At 42.8% G+C, this 8,408-nt stretch overlaps 1 pseudogene; it reads left to right on the forward strand.

Annotated features, from left to right (window-relative positions):
- The first annotated feature begins 2,226 nt into the window (after positions 1–2,226).
- Positions 2,227–2,344, forward strand: LOC126204854 (5S ribosomal RNA; annotated as a pseudogene).
- The last annotated feature ends 6,064 nt before the right edge of the window (positions 2,345–8,408 follow it).

The following is an 8,408-nucleotide window of genomic DNA, read 5'->3' on the forward strand; positions in this document are numbered from 1 at the left end:
ATTTATTAACTTCAGTAGCCATCGTCGTTATGATGGCATCATCATCACTAATCCCTCTCTCTATACTGAGTGTGTCGATAAGGTCTGGTCTGTTTGTAGCTAAAACATCGAAAATATTGTAGTTGTCAGTGGGTCACTGCAGCTTCCTTGACCCTCTCTTTGGATGTCGTTTACAGATTTGGCTTATACTTTCAGTGCCCCTTTTGTGATTATGTTAGTTAATAATGAATCGTCCACTCGTCCCATGGGCCCAAAAAATTCAGTTATCTATTCCGCGCTGTGAAACTAAATTATTCTATCATGGACCACAATTCTTCCTAACTTTTGCGCGACCCTACATTTACACCTGTTGTCTGAATATTTTCCACAACATTTGTTACACCATGTTTTCGATGAGATTGACAGTCATGGTTAAAAGCGATGTCTCAGCTTCGTAGAATGCTTCTGGGAGAACTGTTTGGTAGTGGCGCAGTCTGGCTTTGTTGTTACAGATATACCATACGATTGTGTAAGCTTTACATAGTTTTCCATGCTAATTTCACTGTTCACTTTCTCTTTGACAAAATTCCTGATTTTTTACGTAAGTTCAGGGGCAATTACAGTGCCGAATGCCGTCGCGAAATTTCTTTTTTGTGATATTATTCTCACAATTTGAAGATTAAGCACACTGTTTGTCTTAACTCATTCCTTGATACAAAATTTTCGTATGTCATGTACCTAGCAACTACCAACAACTTAGCGCTGGTTTCCCGAAGCAGAAATGCGGTTTGCGTATCGCCGAATTTCCATGAAAAGCTCTCAGCTGGCCTACAGTCTCGGACAGCTGCCTTCACACAAAACGCAAACTACGAAGTGAGCTTGACTGAAATTGCACGCAGAGGGGCCGTTCCCTGCTCTGTGCTCCGTTTCAAGCCGCGGCGTCTGAGAACTCGCAGCCGGCGATGCGGCGGCGATAAGCGGCCTGCGCCTTTCCCCCAGGTAGGGTAGGGGGTGGGAGTGGAGCGCGCCCAGTGAATCAGCGTTAAATTACGCGGAAGTAGCGGCTCCCTTGGCGCTCGCCTCACTCGCGTAGTGGCGGAGGAAAGGGAGGGATGGGAGTGGGGCAGTGGTGGGGAAATGGGCGGTGGCGGTGGAAGGGTGGGGGGGACTGATGGCGAGGGCCGCCAGTAGCAGGTCTTCCACGTGGCCTGCTGCCCCACGTCACATGCTCTAAATCCTAGAGCTCCTTCACTCCCTACTTCTCCTTTCACATCAACTACTGAACGCTTAATTTAATTGGAGCCGGGCTGTCCATGTAATAATATAAATAATGCAAAGTTCCACAGGAAATTAGGAGGTTAACATGAAATGATAATTTCTAGCCATTCTGTAGCCTGCCCTGGGAGAATATTTATGCAACACGCCGTTATTTTGTTATCCACGCGGTGGTACTTTTTTACTTGCGGCCTCCGGGCACGATCTGCTCGGCCAACTTCGGATGGATTATGCACAATTAATTAAATTGAGCATCACCTATGTTAGTAAATAAAAGACACACACAATACATTTACATTCATGATTCAAATATCAAGAACATAATAGAATACTTACAATGACTGTAAACTTACTAATTAAATTATAATGTGTTCAGCTACCAAATGTTACCTACACGCTGATTCACCTCTCCCTACTGATTTCGTTTTATGCACCTCAGTACGTTATATTTAGACTTCAAAAAAACACACATCAGATTTTCATATTCTCACGCTCGCTATGCACAAACTAGTAGTCCTATAGAACAAATGGACAGTACTCTTTTTTATGAAGTTTAATGTGGTTCAGTTTTGTACTGGTATACCTATTCGCTTGAAGCCATGGTTTTAGCGTTATTTAAGAAGAACCAATATATTTTACCGTGATATGCATCTCCAGCCCCAAACTCATCACTGATCAGTCAGGATGCTCCTGCCACTCCCTCTTACTACTGTACAAAAATTTCCAGTTACACGAACTATTTCCGATGTTCGAACTTCCTTGGTCCCTATTGATTACTCTATTACGTCACCAGCATAGTTGGTTGTTTCGTTAACATCGTTAATTTAAACGTGCCTGTGACAGTAATGAAACAAAAGCGAGTTTTTTTAAAGATATGCTACAACGAAGCATTAAAGGCACGGTAGGTTCGTAGTCAGACGCCTTGAAGAATACAACAGTGTAATAGTTTATTTTATGCTATTAAAATTCATAGGCAACGGCCATCCCGCAGTGGATACACCGGTTCCCGTGAGATCACCAAAGTTCAGCGCTGTCGGGCTTGGTCGGCACTTGGATGGGTGACCATCCAGGCCGCCATGCGCTGTTGCCATTTTTCGGCGTGAAATCAGCCTCGTGATGCCAATTTAGGAGCTACTCGACCGAATAGTAGTGGCTTCGGTCGAGAATACCATCATAACGACCGGGAGAGCGGTGTGCTGACCCCACGCCCCTTCTATCCGCATCCACCACTGAGGATGTCACGGCGGTCGAATGGTCCCGGTAGGCCATTCGTGGCCTGAAGACGGAGTACTTTTTGTTATAATTCATAAAATTGTTTGGTAAAATTTACACAGACGTCAATTTTGCAATATATAAATCCCTAATTAAGCGAATAGTGTAATAAACCCAGTTAATGAAGACTAAAGACAGTCGAATGTGAGGAATAACTCGAGCAATCAGGCGAGATGGCGCTGCGGTTAGCACACTGGACTCATATTCTGGATGACGACGGTTCAGACCTGCATCCCGTCATACTGATTTAGATTTTCCATGATTTCTCTAAATCGCGTCAGGAAAATGCCAGGATGGTTCGTTTGACAGAGCAAGGTCAACTTCCTTCCCCATCCTGTCCTAATCCAACGGGACCGATGACCTCGCTGTTTGGTCCCTCCCCCAAATCAACCAACCAACCATGCAGTCGTAAAATTTTGTACGGGGTAGGGGTGAGTGCAATGAACAACATATCAGTAAACGTGACTGATGCGGGCTGACTGTGACAGTGGGGATATGTTTGGTCAATTTTGTGCCTTCTTTTATAACTCGAAAACTGCAGCCCGTAGAGAAAACGTAGCCCAGGAGACAGTTTAACTACTACAAAAAGGGTCCAGATATAAGACTGCGTGTTGCACAAATCGACAAGGTCTAGGGCAGCTGAATTACTCTGCATATGTTTACACATTGACACATCGCACTTCATAGGAAGTGTCTTTATTCTAGAGCAAAGTTTTTATCCGCGAAGCACTAAGAACTGTAATAAATTCTTTTGTACCTGGTACTGCAGTTGATAGCAGAAATTGACAATGTCGATGCTCTCCTCCGGGCCACAATCACATATGACTGCTTCTGTCAGTTATAGCCGATAAAGCTGCAGTCGGAAACGTCCTAGTTAAAGCGGACGTGGAACATAGTGGCCCGGAACTCTCTGTGGTACATACAAAGGGCACCACTATCGTGCAGACGTACGTGCTGGTATAGCTGCTTAATGTCTCCCCTTATTCGAATCTTCCTCCGCACGTCTTGCAGTAAATCAGCGTGAGGAACTTTTAGTATGTCTTTGTGACATGATGGATGATAGTCTTCACGATAGCGTCGACAGTTTCGGTCCCCGTGATATCTTGGTGTCATTTTATCCATACAAACGCGATTTTTTTTTTGTCATCGGTCTACTGACTGGTTTGATGCGGCCCGCCACGAATTCCTTTCCTGTGCTAACCTCTTCATCTCAGAGTAGCACTTGCAACCAACGTCCTCAATTATTTGCTTGACGTATTCCAGTCTCTGTCTTCCTCTACAGTTTTTGCCCTCTACAGCTCCCTCCAGTACCATGGAAGTCATTCCCTCATGTCTTAGCACATGCCCTATCATCCTGTCCCTTCCCCTTATCAGTGTTTTCCACATATTCCTTTCCTCTCCGATTCTGCGTAGAACCACCTCATTCCTTACCTTATCAGTCCACCTAATTTTCAACATTCGTCTATAGCACCACATCGCAAATGCTTCGATTCTCTTCTGTTCCGGTTTTACCACAGTCCATGTTTCACTACCATACAATGCTGTACTCCAGACGTACATCCTCAGAAATTTCTTCCTCAAATTAAGGCCGTTATTTGATATTAGTAGACTTCTCTTGGCCAGAAATGCCATAGCGAGTCTGCTTTTGATGTCCTCCTTGCTCCGTCCGTCATTGGTTATTTTACTGCCTAGGTAGCAGAATTCCTTAACTTCATTGACTTCGTGACCATCAATCCTGATGTTAAAAAAAATGGTTCAAATGGCTCTGAGCACTATGGGACTCAACATCTTAGGTCATAAGTCCCCTAGAACTTAGAACTACTTAAACCTAACTAACCTAAGGACATCACACACACCCATGCCCGAGGCAGGATTCGAACCTGCGACCGTAGCAGTCCCGCGGTTCCGGACTGCAGCGCCAGAACCGCTAGACCACCGCGGCCGGCCCTGATGTTAAGTTTCTCGCTGTTCTCATTTCTACTACTTCTCATTACCTTCGTCTTTCTCCGATTTACTCTCAAACCATACTGTGTACTCATTAGACTGTTCATTCCGTTCAGCATGTCATTTAATTCTTCTTCACTTTCACTCAGGATAGCAATGTCATCAGCGAATCGTATCATTGATATCCTTTCACCTTGTATTTTAATTCCACTCCTGAACCTTTCTTTTATTTCCATCATTGCTTCCTCGATGTACAGATTGAAGAGTAGGGGCGAAAGGCTACAGCCTTGTCTTACACCCTTCTTAATACGAGCACTTCGTTCTTGATCGTCCACTCTTATTATTCCCTCTTGGTTGTTGTACATATTGTATATGACTCGTCTCTCCCTATAGCTTACCCCTACTTTTTTCAGAATCTCGAACAGCTTGCACCATTTTATATTGTCGAACGCTTTTTCCAGGTTCACAAATCCTATGAAAGTGTCTTGATTTTTCTTTAGCCTTGCTTCCATTATTAGCCGTAACGTCAGAATTGCCTCTCTCGTCCCTTTACTTTTCCTAAAGCAAAACTGATCGTCACCTAGCGCATTCTCAATTTTCTTTTCCATTCTTCTATATATTATTCTTGTAAGCTGCTTCGATGCATGACCTGTTAAGCTGTTTGTGCGATAATTCTCGCACTTGGCAGCTCTTGCCGTCTTCGGAATTGTGTGGATGATGCTTTTCCGAAAGTCAGATGGTATGTCGTCAGACTCATATATTCTACACACCACCGTGAATAGTCGTTTTGTTGCCACTTCCCCCAATGATTTTAGAAATTATGATGGAATGTTATCTATCCCTTCTGCCTTATTTGACCGTAAGTCCTCCAAAGCTCTTTTAAATTCCGATTCTAATACTGGATCCCCTATCTCTTCTAAATCGACTCCTGTTTCTTCTTCTATCACATCAGACAAATCTTCACCCTCATAGAGGCTTACAATGTATTCTTTCCACCTATCCGCTCTCTCCTCTGCACTTAACAGTGGAATTCCCGTTGCACTCTTAATGTTACCACCGTTGCTTTTAATGTCACCAAAGGTTGTTTTGACTTTCCTGTATGCTGAGTCTGTCCTTCCGACAATCATATCTTTTTCGATGTCTTCACATTTTTCCTGCAGCCATTTCGTCTTAGCTTCCCTGCACTTCCTATTTATTTCATTCCTCAGCGACTTGTATTTCTGTATTCCTGATTTTCCCGGAACATGTTTGTACTTCCTCCTTTCATCAATCAACTGAAGTTTTTCTTCTGTTACCCATGGTTTCTTCGCAGCTACCTTCTTTGTACCTATGTTTTCCTTCCAACTTCTGTGATGGCCCTTTTTAGAGATGTCCATTCCTCTTCAACTGTACTGCCTACTGCGCTATTACTTATTGCTGTATCTATAGCGTTAGAGAACTTCAAACGTATCTCGTCATTCCTTAGTACTTCTGTATCCCACTTCTTTGCGTATTGATTCTTCCTGACTAATGTGTTGAACTGCAGCCTACTCTTCATCACTACTATATTGTGATCTGAGTCTACATCTGCTCCTGGGTACGCCTTACAATCCAGTATCTGATTTCGGAATCTCTGTCTGACCATGATGTAATCTAATTGAAATCTTCCCGTATCTCCCGGCCTTTTCCAAGTACACCTCCTCCTCTTGTGACTCTTGAACAGGGTATTCGCTATTACTTGCTGAAACTTGTTACAGAACTCAATTAGTCTTTCTCCTCTTTCATTCCTCGTCCCAAACCCATATTCTCCTGTAACCTTTTCTTCTACTCCTTCCCCTACAACTGCATTCCAGTCGCCCATGACTATTAGATTTTCGTTCCCCTTTACATACTGCATTACCCTTTTATTGTTACGGTGCCCTAATTTAGCAGTACGTTGTATAATCTATAAGAGCAATTAACTATTAGTATTACTGACAAAGTGATTCCATACGAGAAGCTGTTTTGATGGCGAGTCTGAGAAAACAGTAATTTTGTCTTTGTGTAAGCTGTCAACATATTGAAGTATGTCTAGCATTTCAGTGAGCTCCGCTAAAACTACCTTGGCTTCTGGAATGATTTCAATACTTTGACGTGTCCGTTCGTCATGATACGCGCTACCGACGCTATCTAAAGACCGGGTCCCATCTGTCTAGAGACTTCGCACATCTTTCCATCACGTTAAACAGTTCTTTAACGGTACGGTGTATCCACTTTTAGTGTATCGTTGCAAATATCTAAATGTGTTTCTTGCAATACATCATGAAACAGTGATGGTGCGAAACTGTTGAATTTCAGGGACAAGGTGGTGAAATATCAGTGGTGGTATTTAATTAATGTTTGTGGCAGTCCAGCTCGATATGGGCAACAGGGTACATCGCGAATTGCGCTTTGACAGATTTGTCGCTAGACTGCTTGAGGGACAAAATCAAAGTTTCCATGTTCGAGTCGCAGCCCTGCGAACAGTATTAATCTGTGAAGGTGTTTCAGATAGGTTTCGCTATCTACAGTCTTAATGTTGTCAAACACAGGATGGCATCCGAGTTTCAAACGACCAATCCTGATTCCTGTGGAGAGATCTGGAGCCACCGAAAAAGACATCATCTGCGATCATAAAATGTTAGAATCGGGTGAGGAACAAGATGCTTACACGGCTTTTTCATTGAAAGCAGATGGTCTACCCTGTACTTCTGAGTCTTCAGTATTAGAGAACACTGCCACAATACAGCACCTAAACTGTGATTTCATGTACATCGTAGGCTGTCACTGTAACTTTCGATGAAATGCGAGATGAGCTCCTCACGGCAGTCCAAAAAAGAGAGCGCCTTGAGTGTTGTTTAAAAGATCTGAAGTCCCAAAATATAAAATGCACAAATGACAGTGGCACTAATTTTATGGCCGATTAACTGCTTTTCTTGCATCAGTTCTGAAAGGACCATTCTGGGTTTCATATTGACAGCCTGTAGCATCTTCTATCAGTCAACCTGACCTTGCACTAGCACCCCTGTACTTGAAAACGTTGAATTTCGTACAGACATTTGTATTTAATGGATTCACCAACAACGTGACAATTATTAACTTTCAATTTACTCTCTAAAATAAGGGAAAAATATAATTCTTACTTATTTACCATCTCTTGGCCACTTCTGCAAAATGGCTCTGAGCACTATGGGACTTAACACCTTAGGTCATCAGTCCCCTAGAACTTAAAACTACTTAAACCTAACTAACCTAAGGACATCACACACATCCATGCCCGAGGCAGGATTCGAAACCTGCGACCGTAGCAGTCACGCGGTTCCGGACTGAAGTGCCTAGAACCGCACGTCCACCGCGGCCGGCGCCACTTCTGCATCATACATAAAAAGTACATGTATATTTGAACATTCATTAAATATGTAAAATAATTTCGAAATAATTTTAAGCCATCCCACGTGACCACTTAATGAAGTTCTTGGCTCGTCGACATTATCAGTCTCAGTGATATGCAGAACCAGAAAAATAAGTTCGTCTGGCTGGATATATGGCATATACCCAGTAATGTATTAGCATATAACAATTGGCACTATTTATTAAATCAGTATCACACATTCAAGAGCATACTGGTAAAGACTGACCTAATTACTGACGTAATTATGACCTAAATTGTGCTTCGAGCCTTCATATAGTATTTCAAGGTCACAATAAATTTGAGTAAAGCTGTGTCAACTTTTAAAATTCAGTGTTCTGATCGCTCACACGTATGTTCATTTAGTTAAAAGATTGGAAAATGTACGCAAGGTCCTATCAAATTTTACAGCACAAAGTCTGAAAGTGGACACTTGACAGTAAAAACGGTGTTCCACTGCTGCATGTAACCAGCATAATGTAATGGTGTCGCAGGTCCTCTAAAAGCCGAAACCCAGTGTGCTACAGTCGCT

This window comes from Schistocerca nitens, chromosome 9 (assembly GCF_023898315.1).
Source record: "Schistocerca nitens isolate TAMUIC-IGC-003100 chromosome 9, iqSchNite1.1, whole genome shotgun sequence".
NCBI classification, from domain to species: domain Eukaryota; kingdom Metazoa; phylum Arthropoda; class Insecta; order Orthoptera; family Acrididae; genus Schistocerca; species Schistocerca nitens.